The sequence below is a fragment of the Castanea sativa genome, chromosome 5 (genome assembly GCF_040712315.1).
Source record: "Castanea sativa cultivar Marrone di Chiusa Pesio chromosome 5, ASM4071231v1".
NCBI classification, from domain to species: Eukaryota; Viridiplantae; Streptophyta; class Magnoliopsida; order Fagales; family Fagaceae; genus Castanea; species Castanea sativa.
The window spans coordinates 26,944,127-26,961,533 of record NC_134017.1 but is presented as its reverse complement, the minus strand read 5'-3'; the positions used below and the strand labels follow the sequence as shown (position 1 = coordinate 26,961,533).

Sequence of the window (17,407 nt, the reverse complement as noted above, 5' to 3'; positions counted from 1 at the left end):
CACACTAATAGGGGAGGGGGGAGACCAAGTTGCAACTCAAAAGCTTCACATTTCCCCTTTTTTTTTAAACAAAAATTCAAAGGTTAACGGAAAAGGACGGAATGAATAGTGCCGTTTTTAGTAAATTGCAATATACACACACACACATATATATATACACATATATATATATATATTAATAATAAGGATTATTAATGAAATCATAGAAAATACTTCAAATGGAAAAAAGAAAAAAGAAATGTAAATTCGAGAAAACAAAAGCAACATATAAAGGGAAGAAAGAAATCTTTCTCCTCCAACTCTTTTTGCTACTCCTTGTTTTGATTAATGCATGAGCCTCCTCTGCAAGCAAAGCCTTAGCGTATAATAAGTGCACCAGAATATTTAGGTGAAGCTTCTTAACCATGAATAACAGCCTCAGCCTAAAAATCTAGCTGAGGCATGAGAAACAAGCCTTGGATGTCTCTCAAGAAAAAAATTAAAGAAACTGTCAACCACCAAAAGTGCAGATAAAATAACTGAATCGGAAGGTTAACCTTAGGATGAGGACACACAGAATAAACTGGTGCTTCATGCCCTGCTAACGTGTACAAGTTATTACCAGTGACAGCATCCCACTCCTACACAGAAATGAGCTTTCACAAATGGAGTCCAACCTTGTTATTATTCTGAAAGAATATGCCAAGTAAACCTTGATAGTCCTGTCCTCTCCGCAACTTATGATGGATAGTTGTCTGTTTCGATTTGAAAAGGCAAGATCATTAACCATTCTGAGTTGAGCGTCAATCTGTAAAAAAAAAAAAAAAAAATCACTAAAATAACCGGCTAGCATTACACTTATATAACCACTAAAAACTATGCAACACGTGCGCACACGTAAATATATAAATACACACGTCTGTGAATATACACACATTTATAAGCAATGTTAGGACCACGCAAAGTTATATAACTTTTGTCACAACTCGTGGCGTGGCGTGTCGTGAGTAATAGAGATGTGTTTCTACATGAACCCATCATCACATCTCTACTACTCATAACTCACCACATGGTGAGTTATGACAAAAGTTGTACAACTTTATGTGATCTTAACATTTCTCCTAAATAAAAGTGGTTGAGGAAAAAATATAATACTTAAAAAAAAAAAAGTTAACTAACACTAAAAGTAAAGATTATTAATTCAATTTCTTCTTTGAGACTTAACATTATATAATTTTATTTCATATAAATAACTTCCTACATTATGACTTTTAATCATATCAATAGGCAACTGTCATACAAAATTAAGAATTTTAAAGATTTTACATTTACAGTACAAAATGCAATTTAAGTCAAATATTTGTATTGTCTCTATAATATATTTATATAGCTTCATTCTCATTATAATATTTTTATTTATTTTTGTATAATCCGATAGTAACAATAAAGGAAAAGATAATTTAAATTCTAAATGTTTTCATCAAAAATACCAAAAAATATTAACCAATTAACTGACGGGACTCTTGACAATAAGATGGTGAATATAAGATAACTTTTTTGTGACATGTATTTGTATTTTTCTTTTTTTCCCCAAGAGAATGATGAAGAAAAATGGTGAATATAATTGGTGCTTTTCATTTTTTTTAAAACTCCAAAGAAAAGTCGTATTCCTTCCGCGTGAAATCAATTTTCTTTTCCTTTTCCCTCGCCAAAATGACCAGAGACATCTCCACACAAAATGACCCTCGTTCTTAAACTAAGATTTGTTTGAACCAGTCATGCCTTGGATCATTTTACACATTCGTGACATTGGACATTGATGATTGATTCATCAATTCGAAGAGTGCAGCACTGCAATCCCAAATGTACAAAACATGGTGGTTGCACAAACATAAAGCAAATAGGTATAGAGGGTGCTTGACCAATTAAAGCTGATAGAAAGGAATAACTAAATAAGTTAAAAAGTTAAAAAGTTCAATCAATACCTTCCACTATCATGACAAATTTTGCTGAGTTCCTAAACATTCAAGATTATTATTCAGTATTATTTTAAGAGGTAAATATGTCTCCCTCTGCCCTAATAACATCTCTCCTCTATGCCTCTTCTATCGTAATATCAACACTACTGTACATTTTCTTTTGTATGTATTGAACCTTGGAAGAATTTCTAGTCTTAAACCACCGGTTGATGAAAGCTTTATCATCTGAGCACCTAAAAGCCTAAATATTTGCAGTTCCCTTTTGGAATAAAAAAGGGTCTATAAAATTGATGTGTGCATTACTGTGCATTACTATGCATGCTCATTAGTTAAAGCCCTGAATCATCCTGAACCAGCTGCAGAGTTGACGCTAGGACCAACACCACTTTCGAGTGGAGGTGCGACACACCAGCATCCCCCTGATTCTGGGGGCTCAATAACATGTACTCCACCATCAGTTAGTCCAATTGCAAATTGATTAGGTTCAGACGGATGAGCTGCAATAACAACTGGATAAACCCTAGTGATAACCAACAGTAGCATCAGTTAGAAGAAAGCAAACTGTGGAGTATATAAATTTACTTTGATTACAAGCACCCATAAACCATATAGTTCTTAAGAGTTATGAACAACATCAAGGCGCACCTGGGATTAAGAGGTATATATGCAGCAGGAGTAATCCTAGACCTCAGTTGGAGGGTTGTGGCAGTAAGGACACACACACTACCATCTTTAATGCTTGCGTAGATTAACTGGCCATCACATGAATATGTAGCATCTGTGACTGTACCACTTAATTCTGGAGGAAACCACTGTCACCAATAAAATTTATTAATAAAAAAAAAATTAATACCAAGGTATTTTCAACATAACTAACTACCGGTGATGCAAAAAAATAACCGGTTTTCCCTCCATAAAAAGCATGCAGATTTGAGCATTTATAGAGCTATTTTCAACATAGGAGATATTGGCTCCATTCTTTTTCAGCATAAAATATTTTCAGAAAAAATGTTTTGTGTCTTCCAATGTTCAGTGTGTTGCAATCGAAATTGCTAGTTATGCCTCACAGTCACAGACCTGCATAAGGCAATCCAACCTTGGTGCCTCATATATGGCTATTTGAGTTTCATGGACAGCCAGTACATGTATCTGATCTTGGTGAAATTGAACACCGGTTGGTGCAAGAGGAGATGATGATTCTCGTCCATGGGGAATATACAAGAATTTTCTAGTATGCATCTCCTATCCATCCATGCTCCACACACACAACTGGAAATCAGTACCCAAAAACCAAAAAAATAAAAATAAAAATTAATATTGCAATTTTTTTCAATTCAGTCACCCATGCACATAAAATCAAGACATAATACAATAATATTTCTCATTTCTAGCATTTGCAACCACACCTTAATGAAAAATTAAGTACACTAGAATTTCATGATGCTTCTTAACAAGCATCAACACACAGCTGGAATCAGTACACAAAAAATAAAATAAAATAAAATAAAAATGTATTAATATGGCACATTTCTTCAAGTCAGTCACCCATCCAAGTAAAATCAAGATACAACACAAAAATATTTCTGATTTCTTGCATCTGCAACTATGATGCAGTGGAAAATAGAATGCTTCATATTAAAAGTGAGAAACTCTTTGATTCATTGATTGGGTGGATAGTGAGGAAGAAGCATCTCAAGCTCAGGAGGGAGAAAAATTCTCAGCCTCAAACATGAGACTCAAAGACGTAATTTTTCATTCAATGTCAAAAAGCTTCCTTTAAAATGGCTGAACATTGCTATTTATACACCAACGAATTAGTTAGGACAACATAATAAAAAGAAACTAACTCATAAGCATATGTAGATGAATTAGTCACATGCTAAAATAATTACAAGCTATACATAACGCAACATTTATCCCACATGTCTAAATCAATTAAGCACATGTCTAATCCTAATCAATCGTGCACACAGTTAAAATATTTGATCACATGTTCTAAAAGATAGCCTTGCTTGAAAAGTAAACTTGGCCACACAGTTAGTCCTAGTGGAGTGTCTTGATTCTGCCACCTTATGGCCACATCATCCAGTCACACTCAGCCACATCATTATGCTTGCTTCATATGAATAATGGCCTGTTTGGATGTTTAAAAAAGGAGGGAGAGTAGAGTAGAGGGAAGGGGAGTAATTCAATTACCTTATTTGGGAGTTTTTTAAGGAAGGAGGGGGAGGGGTTTGAAGGGATTTCAACTACCTCCAACCCCTCATTTTTAATTCCCCCAAATTGGAGAGATTTGGAGGGAGAGTAGAGCACATAAAATTATTGATAAAGTAAATTACCTAATTTACCTTTATTATATTTATAAAATTACAATGTTAAAAACAAGGGGAAGGGCTAATTACTCCCTTCCCCCTTACTAATTATAAAAACATCCAAACAAGGTGGAGGGTAATCATTCTCCTCTACTCTCCTCCCCACTACTCCCCTCCCCTCCCCTCTACTCCCCTCTACTCTCCTCCCTCTCTAAACTTCCAAACAGGCCATAAGGGATTAAGGGCATCAAATTAACTGCATCAAACTACACCTTCTGGAAAATTGAGTACAGGAAGCTTGCATGACGCATCTTAATAAGCGTCAAGCTACATACTCAACTTAAAATAAACCTACAGTTTGATGAAGCATATACTCTGGTTGCAATGATTTATAAAAGAGATTCAAAAATAATTGAGAAAACTGTACAGTAGATGCCAGTGTTTGCATTATCTCATACTACCAAAAAACCAAAAGCACGATATAAAGCACATGAAAAAAAAAATGTTATTCCAAACAGACATGCTTTTTTTCTATGATAGAACTTTCACAGAATCAATAATTTTTTCCTCTATATTCAGACATGTAGACTGAACATAAGCATAGATATCGATAAAATTTAAAGCTCCTTCTCCTGAAATATTCTTCAGAAAATTAAAAGCTTCAATGTTTCTGTAGACTTTGACTAGTTGTTCTTAGTTTCAGGAAACCTCAGCTTTAATTATCACATTATAAATTCAGCTTAAAGTATTACAATTATTAACATTATTCTACAATTGACCTCGTCCATGAAACAAAAATTCCAGACAAGAGTTCTGACACCAACATGCCAAAAAATTTTCGCGCTTGACTCACCTTTGGCTTCTTTCTTCTAATATAAATCCATGGACAATGACCAGACTAAAATTTATGTGTATCCAAATATATAATACAGGAAAAGTCAGTTGTATTACTTGGGAAAATATTTGTAAAACACCCAATCTTTATTGTTGTGCACATAAAATTTCTTTTGGTCAATTCACTTCAGTGCAATTTGTAAACACAAATAATGCATTCAACTTTGAACGATCACCATAAATGAAGCACCAAAATAAAATTAAAAACACATAGGAAGCCACATAAGAAGATGAGATTGGAAATCAAGTACAACAAAAGAGACAGTAGACAAAAACAAGTAAAGGAACAAACTCAAAGTAGGAAAAAAAAGAAGGGAAAATTCGATAAAATATTATATGCAAATATGTCATGTCAAATTAGACATAGAGTTGAAAAATCAGCCCAGTACATATTAATAGTAATATATTAGAAGGTGACGTTGTACTAAAATATGAAAAACTCAAAAATAAAAAAGGTACAGGGCCATTGCCTCTTAGGCCCTCAGGCAGTTTACACATTTATGAATCATAAAATGACAGCTTTAAATGTTATTTTCCATTAATTAAGCCTCTTGTGTTCACCATAGAAACTCACAGGTATATACTCATGCAAGTACACCCCACAAGCATGCACACACAAGCTCATAGAGAGAGAGATTCTATTCATTTCACAATTTTTAAAGAACATACCTGAACATCAGCTCCTGATGATACAAGAACATTTAAAACATTAGAAAAGGTTAGGCCAGTTACTCTGTTCTGATGACCTTTGAGCTCGCTTTTGACCTGTCCAAATATCACATAAAAAATTTTAAGTGTCACTATTTAGAATTTCATAAACACATTTCATGTTGGTTGAATAATATAGGTCTTTGTTCAAGCTACTACCTCATCAATTCTGATATTGTAGATATAAATCGAATAATCATCAAAGCCTATGGCAACAATGTTGTTGTCATTTGGGTGGAAAGCAACAGATGTTGCCGCAGGTGGTGGGGACATGAATGTTGTCATGGTCTGCACAACAAATGCTTGGGTTCATTTAAAGATGGGAGTAAAAAAGTCGGAATGTGTTCCCATTATAAACCTTCCAGGCAATTTGACCCCTAGAAAGGTACTAGATATATTAAATGACATTACCTTGAATGTAGTTATATTAAAAAGGGAAAATTTTCCACCAGACGTTGACAAAAGATAAGAATCATTCTTCGAAAGAGCAAAACATGGAACAACACGTTCAAGACGTGTGTCACTTATATCATTGGTCATTAATATTCCATTGGGCGGTTGCCACAATTGTGGTGGCACACTAGAAGTTGCCTACAATAAGCGAAGCATTAGTAAAGTGCTAAGTGTATTACAATAACAATATAGTTGGGCATGCTGCCCTTAATAACAAAGGCATCCATACCTTCCCATCACTTGTCTGCCATTTCCAAAGTTTGTGTACAGCATTAAATGCTAATGCCAAAATGGCCCCTCCCATGTGTGTATATGTCAACCCAATAATCTGAAATGGAAAAGGAACTGTTACAATTGAGGAAAAAAAAACATTATAGAATTAACTTGAGGGATTCTTTCTTTGACCTCCTTCCTCTCCATTTTAGAACATTAACTCAAAAACATTACTTAAGAATTCTGGGAAGTGGATAGTAAACTTAAACCAGGACATGATTGACAGTAGACAAATACAGACCCATGGACTTGAAATAAGTTCCTATTTTGAAACAATACAAACAAAAAAAATTTCTATAATATTGAAAAAGGAGACTAAAGTATATGATTTAATAACCGCTAGGTAGACTTAAACATCAGTTTGGCCAGTTTAAGCCTGAAAATGATCCAACAGGCTTATAATTCAAAAGCTATAGACTTATATTCAAAGTACACAATCAATAAGTGATTATCTATATTTAAAATAAAATATGAACAATAAGAACAGGATGGGTTACCATGTCAGAGAATTAATTTTTTGGAAATTAATTTCAGAATATGATAGGTCCATGAGCCTAAATAAAACACATACTGGAAATACAAAATGATACCAGAGCTGAAAAAATTGTTGGGCCAATCAAATTTTAATCATATATGTTAAGGGTAGTTTCAAATTAAATCGAATAGTCTCAAGGTTTCAAATTAAACCCTAAAGTATAAGATTGTTACAAAATAAACCTTATTGTTTTGCTAATTTCAAATCAAACCCTAAAGTTTTAATATCATACCCTAAAGTATAGGATTCAATTTAAGAATAACAAAACTATAGTGTTTAATTTATAGAATTATTTAATACTTCGAAACTATTGGATTTAACTTGAAGTCATCCCTAAAGTACAAGGTTTAAAATGTAAATTGTTCCAAATTTTTTTGTAAGAAAAAATAAACTAGAAACTTCGTGTCTATAAAACCAAAGATAACCAACATATATAATAACCATGTGTATGACCTACTATCAAACGGACAACACTTGATCCTAGAGTGCTAAGATCATCGATAGGGAGAAATGGGCAACACTTATACAAAACAAATTTGCATTAAGACCTGCTCTAGGAAGACTGGTAAGGTAATTATTAGCATCTCTATCACTGATCACACATCAAAACTATGACAATTTAAAACATAACATCTTCCATTAATCCAACACTTCCCATCCATCTAGTTTTTTATAATCTGCATAACAGTGTTTCAAAAAATAAAAATAAACAAAACAGCATATTAAGCTTTGTAGAGCAATGGTAAGATGATGAGAACACTAACAAGGCTTTGAGGGCCTTTGAGGCACAATATACAGTGTCAGTGAACCATGTGGTCAGAAACAACTATTTTTATAAGAATGAGGTCAGAAACAATTTAATTTCTTGAAGTGCACATTTATGTAACAGTCTACAAACAAGGTGCAACAAAAATAGAATTGGTTAAAATGGATGGTACTAGTGCCCTGCAACCACAGAATCTCCATGAAATTTTCATCAAAGCATGGATCATGGATGTATTAAAAAACTTAGTCTATGACTTGACTAGCAAAACATGAGTATGAGGGCAGCCGCACTCTGTATGACATTATCTGGCAAGAGATGAATACACCCTCCACTAAAGTTGCTTGCATGTGATCCACTGTGGCACTAACAGTACTATACTAATCCAGACAAGAAGATATGTCATCAATTAATAATACAAAAGAAAAACCATTCACAAACAATCCAAAATGATCCTAACAAAATGGACTTAAACTTGCTGCAATATGCAATCATGTAAGCATTGATTCCCCCACCCCCCAAATAAATGGATCAAGATCCCTCACACTCTTAGTACATAGTCATCAATGATCATAGGAAAAACTTAATCTGATCATTATTTTCAATGAAATATAGAAGTAAATATGGAAATATTTTGGCACACCCCTGCCTTGGAAGAAAAAGTTTTTTTTTTTTTTAAAGTCGCCCAACTACCTAGAAAACTAAAGTTCAAATTATGCAGAATGATGGTAGAAAAAGAGAGGAATTACATCATATTAACCTCAATGGGGGTTAGGAAAAATATACTTACCCTTACAGGCAAGTGGCAGTCAGGAAGCCGCAAGGAACGAAGCTGAGATGGTTTGTTGAGTTCAGTCAGCTTCCAAGCCTTAGATATCTCTTCATCAGAATATTTTAATTTTGCATCTGGCAGGCTTCGGCTATCTCCATTCTAATGAATATAAAGAATTAAAAAAATGGACAAGAGAAAAACACATTGAGGTCCCAATGAAAGGTTTAACATGTGATTGTGCTGGCTGAAATGGCTAAAACAAATAGACAGCCAGGTAATATTGTTGATAAATATAGAACACCTTTATCCCCAAAATAGAAAACTTATTATATTTGACTTACACCATTAACACCTAGTGGAGGAAAGGCAGTAAGGCACTAACTTTTGGAATGGAATCCGCTAGAATTGCTACGGGAAGATAAGCACAAGGTGATTCTAAGCAAGTGTGGTCCGCGAAAAGGGTTCTGATGTCAGGGTTGAGCCTTGGGCGCTTGCAGAGATGGTGCTGCCAATTTAAGCTGCAATATAACAAGAATAACAATAGAAACAATCAGAGAAGGCAACAAAAACTTGACATTCCTATTGAAGGAAAGCATAAATAGTTATTTAGGAGACTGTTTTAATTACCTCTGATTGATTAATGTCCTCAGCCTCAAGTTCTTTAAGGTGGGAAATTGAAGCTTATCACGGAAAAGTGGATTTGCCTCAATCAACTTTTTTAGCACAGCAAGCACTATAGCTCTTGCTGACTTAGTATCCCCATACTTGGATAGCTGCTCCTTCTCCCTGAAGAAGACAAATGTTTGCATGAAGCTTCATATATCAGAATTAAGCTATAAGTCCCACTTTCTTTGAATCCAGCATATACAAAAAAAATTAAAAAATTAAAAATATTGGAAAATATTTACGCTGAAACAAACAAAGCCTTATTTTAAGGCAGAAAAGTATTGAATAACATCTTTTAAAAGGTGCTGGGTGTAATTTTGGAAAGTAATAGCTTTTTATTTGAATACTAAATTATTGAATGCTCTCTTTGGAAAAAATTGAAATAATGATGATGGGATAACAAAAGGGATAGGGGGATAATGTAGATTTGTACATGAATGCAGGAACAAGAGGTATACGTCTAAAATTAGATTCTCTGTTATTTAATGAAATTCATCAAGCTTGATAGATAGATAAGTTAAATAGATAGATAAAGATGTAGCAGTATCATATACCATCCCTTCCTTGTCGCACACTTTGACAAATTAATTTCAAATCACAATTCACAACTGTGACTCATTTTTTCTTTCTCCCTGTAGATAACTTGTTTCCAAGCAGGTCAACACTTGGTACCCTCATCTAACCCCATGTACAATTTGCTCAAAAGCTACAGTAACAAGCCTAGAACAATCCATTTTGTTTTGGAGTCCAAAAAGGACACAACATCTTGTAAACATTTATTTTATACAATCTTTTTTTAAAAAAATAAGTAAGAAGGATGTATATTCAAAAAGCTACCTCATGCAAAAAATGCATAAGGCAGACCAAAGATTTCAGAAAAAATAACAAACAGGCAAGAAAAGCTAATTACAAAGGAGAGAACTAAGGAACAAACGGAGAGAATCACTAGAGGTGAGTCCCCAAGCCCTAAACCATTCAAAAAGGGAACCACTAAAAGAAGCAAGCAACTGGTCATCGGATTTGTCCATGTCCTCAAAAGTTCACCAATTTTGCTCCCTCCAAATACACCACATTAGGCATAATGAAACTAAATTCCAAATACTAGAAGAGTGCTTCCCAAACCAATTCAATCAACCAAAAAGAGTATCTGCAACCGATCTTGGCAAGACCCATGAAATCCCAAAAGATCTAAAAACTAAGCTCCACAACCGATAAGCTTTTTCACAATATGATCCACCGTCTCCCCATTACAACGACACATAATGCACCAGTCAACAATATCAAGGCCTCTACCCCGTAAATTGTCTCCTGTAAGAATCTTATCCCAAGCTGCGGTCCAAACAAAAAAAGAAACACGCCGAATAGGCTTAACCTTCCAAATACCTTTCCAAGAAAATATAATGGGCAAGGGACCTCATTGCTTATTATAAAACGAGCGGATGTCAAAATCCCCATTCTTTGTCAACTTCCATCTCATACGGTCTCCATTCTCAGTTGGAGGTAAATTATATCCCCAAGTACAAAGGAATTCATCTACAACACCCCTCTCCCAATCATTTGGTTCTTGAATTAAATGAACATTCCAACTTCTTTGTTCCTCTATCCCCAACCATTCAAGAGAAGAGGCCACAAATGCCTCTCTATTAGTAGCAATCCCATACACAACTGGGAAGGTCAATTGGAGTTATAAATCCCCACACCACCAATCTGTCCAAAACTTCACTCTATCCCCCACCCCTACCTCAAACCGAATATTTTTGCTAAAAACCACCCAACCTTTCTGGATACTTCTCCACAAACCACACCCATGTACATCCCTACCCAGCTTGGAAGACCATCGCACTCTTCCCCAAACTTCAAAGCTACAACCCTTCTACAAAGCCGTATCTCCTCAACCCCAAACCACCATAACCATTTTCCTAGTAAGGCTTTATTAAAAGTAGTTAATCTCCTTACTCCCAAACCACCATTCGCCATAGGCGCATGCAGCTTATCCCACCCCACCAAATGTGTCTAAGCTTGGTAGAATTCCCAATGGACACTAGGCAAAGTTGTATTTAAGGACTGATGATGTATAAATGATTCATATAAGCACAAAAAGGAGGTGCTGGCATTCTGCCATAGGCATCACACTATTCATTCCTTGTATAGAAAGGGTGAATAAAATAGGGCAAGAATGGTGTAGTTATGTCTCCGCTAAAATCTTATCTTGAATGAAATGATAATCTACTTTGATGTGCTTGGTCCTCTTATGGAATACACAATTGAAAGCAATGTGTATAGCAGCTAGGTTATCACAGGATACTGGAATAGGTAGGTACTGTGAAGCATAATCCTAAAAGAAGTGTTTTAGCCATGTTAGTTCACTAGTAGCATGTGCCATTGTTCTATATTATGCTTATGCACTCGATTGAGCAAATACATTTTGTTTCTTAGTTTTCCATGTCACAAGATTCCCTCTCATGGTGGGATATCCCATGGTAGATTTTCTCTCTGAAGGTAATCCTGCCCAATTTGTATTGGCATAACCTTCTACCTTAAGATGAGTATTATTCATAAATAATATGCCCTGACCTAAGGCTTTCTTCAGTTACAGAATATCTGAATACTAGCATCCCAATACAGGATCCCCCACAAGGCTTCTAAGAACTAACTTATCAGTTATCACGGTAACAACAAATAAAATATCCGGCCTTGTGATGGTGAGGTAGTTAGTTCCCCAACCAGCAACGGTGTCAGCTAGGATTGAAAACATTTCCCTATCACATTAAGAGTTTCTGATTTGGGCCCATAGGAGTATCCACAGGGCCAGAACCCAACAATCTAGTCTCCTCAATGATATCAACCACATATATCCTTCAAGATTAACTGGTGCTGTGCTTGGATTTTACCCCTCAATACCTAATAAGTAGAGGAGCTCACCAAGGTCTTTAGTGTGAAAATTTTGCTCCAGGAATTGTTTCAATCAAGTAACACCATCAGAATCATTTCCCGTAATTACTATAGTATTCACATAGACAATATGCGGCATGTAACTGACATCAATATGTAAGTGGAAAACTTAATGACCCATTTGTCAGCGATGGAGGCTGAAGCTTGAGACTCCCTCAAAGAACTTTCCAAACCAAGATCTTAGTGACCGCTTGAAACTGCATAATGCCTTTTTTAATTTACAAACACTGCTATAATACTCCCCCTAAGAGATAAACCCCAGTGGTTGCCCCATCTAGACTTCCTCAAGAAGATCACCATGAAGAAAAGCATTCTTGATATCTATCTAATACAGCAATCAATCATGGTTGGCAACAAGGGATATCAGAACAGAGATGGAAGAGATCTTGGCCACTGGAGAAAATGTCTCATCATAATCAATATTATGTGGCTATGTATAGCCTTTAGGCAACTAAAAAAGCTTTAAGGTGATCAACAAAGCCATTAAGGTGAAACTTAATGGTATAGACCCATTTACAACCGACAAATATGTTTGCCAAGAGGAGGAGGAACAGATTTTGAGACATGTATAAATGGCGATTCTTTCACTAAGAAACACCATTTCATTGGGGCATGTGAGGACAAGTAGTTAGGTTGACAATGCCTTTGTAAAAAGATACAAGGTAAAGGATGTCTTCAAGACATATTCGTTGGCACCGTTGAATCGCAAGATACAGATTTTGTGACCAAATTAATTTTTATTTCTTTGCAAAAAAAATTGAAAGATGGACATTAAAATAGAACGATTTTTTTTTTTTTATAAGAGCAACTCATAACAGTTTTTCATTAAGAACAACCAAGTCATTCAAGAGTAGTCATCTACAAAGGTAACAAAATACTGAAACCGATTGGAGGCAACATGGAAAGGACCCTAAACATAGACAGATAATGAAAGGAAAAAAAGAAAAAAAGGAATCCCCAAATGAATCAAAGGCACAAGACTTAGGGCTCTAATACCATGTTAATAAATGATGTATGTATAAATGATTCATAGAAGCATAGAAAGGAGGCGCTGGAATTCTGCCACGGTCTTCATACTATTCATTCCTTATATAGAAAAGGTGAATAGAATAGGACAAGAATACCCTTGAAAGGGACAGCTGGTAGAGACTGCTCACCACCTATACAATACAAGGTAAAACCATAATATATATTCCTATTTTCTTTAACAGGGACAAAGCATAACACTAAATCAAAATTCACATCTCAAAAATATCCATAGTCTCTTTAGCATCCTCACTTGTGTTTTAGCACATTGTTGTCTTTCCCTTCTATATTTGACCTTCACATAGTAAAAAATTCATGAAAATACCAATATCATCTACTTTTAACTTCTTGCTCTTGATTTGTAACTCAAAAAGACCTTAATCTTGGTAAGCTATCAACTCCATTAAATCCAAGGACATTACATCCTCCCTACCACCTCAATGCATGTGTCTTTCAATAAAACTTCCATATTAAACTATTACCAGAAAAAGCTGAAACTGAACAATCAACAACCAAAAATACATAATCTAACACTCTTTTCTTCTCATTTTTTTTGGTTTCAAAGTATCATTTTCAATAACATTTTTTCCTTCGAGATCAAACATTGGATTTACTATTTGGAATCTAATACTTTAATACATACCAATATTTTAGATAAAATTCAAATGTTAAGCCACAAGAAGAAACTAATAAAAACAGAAAACATTTATAGATACATACACTCTTTGGATAATTGGTACTAGTACTCTATGCTACCTAAAGAAGTGCATGGCTGTGTGTTTTTATTAATCTTTGTTATAAAAGGTATAGGGAGGCACACTACAATCCAAAAACTCCAAATAAAAAAATGTAAGTGAATCAACACACACCTAAAGATGTGCTCTTCATTAATTAATACCAACAGAAAATGCACCTTAAACAAGTTCAAGCCAAAAAATATTTCCACGAGGCACATTACATTTAAGCTTTTTCTATGATTTTTTATTCAATATTTTCTTTAAAAAAAAAAAAAAAAAACTGTCCTGTGAGTTCCAGGAATCCTTGTGTTACAATCCAACAAATCAACCCAAGTGATACAGAATAATGAACCCATTGCACCATTCTACCTTCCTTGTTTTTCAATGTCTAATAATACAGGTTACTTTGAGAAAACTTAGACCACAAATCCCATAACACACGACAATATAACCTATCAATATAGTTTCACCAAGAAACATTCAACATACCTAAAGTTTCCCAAGTTTAGAAGCAGTGTCATTTCCTTGAAAATCCCTTCATTAAATTTAGAGAACTCTTTCAAGTCCTTCACAAGAATCTCCACAGCTTTAGCACGGTCATGCCTGCAAAACAAAAACAAAAACCCAAAAAGGATAAGAATAACCACTTAGACAAAGTCATTATTCCCTGAAAACTTAGCGATACACAATTCATTTTGTGCAAAAAAGCATTAGCAATTTTTACATTACTTAAAAAAAAAAAAAAAAGAAGAAAGTTACCTATCCAGTGCTTCAAGGTATTTTTGCTTTCGAATCTCGAAGAAAATCTTCATTGAAAATTTATAATCATCGACCTTAGTAAACCCAGAAATGTACTGCTCCACCTCGTCCCATTCACCATTGCTGACACATTCCTCAAGATACCTCATATTGAAGTAAAACCCCGACTCTTTCTCCAACCTTCATTCACACACACATACCCAAATACACAATCAGCATCAAAGCAAAGCGAGCCCAACAATAAAAAAAATTACTGAATGCTTGAAAATCTCACTATACTCATCATTTGGCACCAGTGAAAACTGAAAACCAAGAAAACACAAACTTGCATAGAAAAGAAAACAACACAGAATAGACAGGAAAAAGAATGCATACTTGTGATTTGTGAACAGTGTCCTTGAATATCTCTTCGTCCAGAAACTGAAGTATCAGAAAAACAGCTTCTCTGTTCAACGAAGACATATTTTCTTCCTATCCAAACACCCGCCTAAAAATTAAGTAAACTAACCGATCATTCCTAATATCACAACAAAAACCACACAATTTAGGGTTCCGATTCCCACAATTCCAAACCAAAACCACTCACAATCATCATATTCATACTCATATATCATATACGCACACACTGATACAAAATATACCTGCATACATACATGCATACCTACATACATACATAATATATGGTATATATATATACACACACCTTGCTTGGTTGAATTGAGTTGGAGAGAGAAAGTAGCAGCGAAAGAAGACTGAGAGAAAGAGAGAGTGAGCGAAGAAGAGAAACTGAAACCGAATGAAAATGAGCAGCAATGATAAGAACTCTGCTTTATATATATATATATATATATATATATATATATATATATTCCCTCTCTTCCTAAATTCTCTCTCACAGCAAGTGACCCACTTATGCATAAAAAGGTGAATAAAAAGGGAAATGGTTTCAATTTTACAAATTTTAAGCGATAAGTTGTTATAGATTTTAATTTTATTTATTATTAAAATTAATGTTTTCACCCATAAATGGATACTTTTTCCTTACACTTTTTCCTTACATGAATTGTAAGTCTCACAATAAATTTAATTAATAAAACTTATAATTATGTAAAAGGGAGGAGTATGCATTTATTGTCCTCTTGGAGTACTTAATAATGAGAATGTTATTAATGTAGCACTTTTCATATATATGCTCGTGTGATTATTACTTCATTTTTTTTAATTAGATGACGTTATGCCGCAGACACCTGGAGGAGATGACACCGTCAGTAATGTGCTCGACGACTCTACCTATACAGTTGAGCAAGAGGTGAAGGACGACAGTGTGGTCATTGCCCAACTTATTCCTGAAGGCCACGTTGTCCCTGCGGTCCCGTCTGCTGTGGATTCGTCTGCTGAGGGTGGCCAAAGCATCATGAACCCGACTGTCTCAGATGCCCCTCTGTCTTAGTTTTATAATTTTTAAATTGTATTTAAGCATTTTATCTTACTTTTCAGACAATAGAGAATGCCCCTTCGTTTTTGGGCTTTGATGTAAACATTTTACCCTCTATGAGCTTTTATCTACTGTCTTTTTCTTTTTATATTCGTCGCTTGCACTTGGTCTTATTTTTTGTTTGAATATGCCTTTATCACATGTGAGTTCTCAATATTTCATTTTACCTGTCTGTCCCGTAGAATTTTAGGACAATTTTTGTGGGCTGGGTACTCGTCGGTATACGTGGTCGTCCGTCCACCTCGTAGCTAGGACTTAGGATAATTCTTGAGGACCAGGTACCACTCGGTATACGTGGTCGTCCGTCCACCCCGTAGGTAGGACTTAGGACTTTTGAGGAGAAGAAAAAAAGAGCAATATTTCTAATAATTCCTCCAATTCATATTAGTAGTAATGATGTCCAAAAAGAAACTTAACATCCCAACATCTTTTGATGTTTAAAACCAATAGAAACATAAAAAGAAAAGGTAAAATAAGCAAAAGAAATGATAACATAAGCTGTATCGGACCACTACTGGTAGTATTTCCTCAGTGCTCAGTGTTCCACGGGTGATGGAACTTCTGCCCATCAAGAGTTTCCAAGTAGTAGGTCCCTTTTCTACGGCAACCAATGATCTTGTAGGGTCCCTCCTAATTGGGGCCCAGCTTGCCTTGTAAGGGATCCTTGGTGGCTATTGTTACCTTTCTCAAGACCAGATCCCTAACCTGAAAATGACAAGGTCTGACCTTGGTGTTGTAGTGTTTTGCCATTAGGTCCTGAAAATGAGCCATCCTTTGTTCTGTCGTTGCTCTGACCTTGTCAAGGAGGACTAATTACAGGCGCAATCCTTCTTCATTCTTTTCGTGGTCATGGTGGGATACTCAATAACTAGTCATTCCTATTTCTGCAAGGATGATGACCTCATGCCTGTACGCTAGGCAGAAAGGTGTCTCTCCTATAGGTGTGCGAGTCGTTGTTCTGTATGCCAAAAGGACATTGGGTGTGCAAGCCGTACGCTAGCCTACAAATCTTTCGTCTTAGACTTGTTGATATTTTCTCTCAGACGGCGCCAGCTGATGATATGCTGAAATTGTCAATGAGTTATAGGCTCCAAAGCGCTCCAA

At 35.2% G+C, this 17,407-nt stretch overlaps 1 pseudogene; it reads right to left on the bottom strand.

The window, feature by feature from the left end:
• Window positions 1-1,911: 1,911 nt before the first annotated feature.
• LOC142636262 (topless-related protein 4-like) lies at window positions 1,912-15,625 on the bottom strand (annotated as a pseudogene).
• Window positions 15,626-17,407: the final 1,782 nt, after the last annotated feature.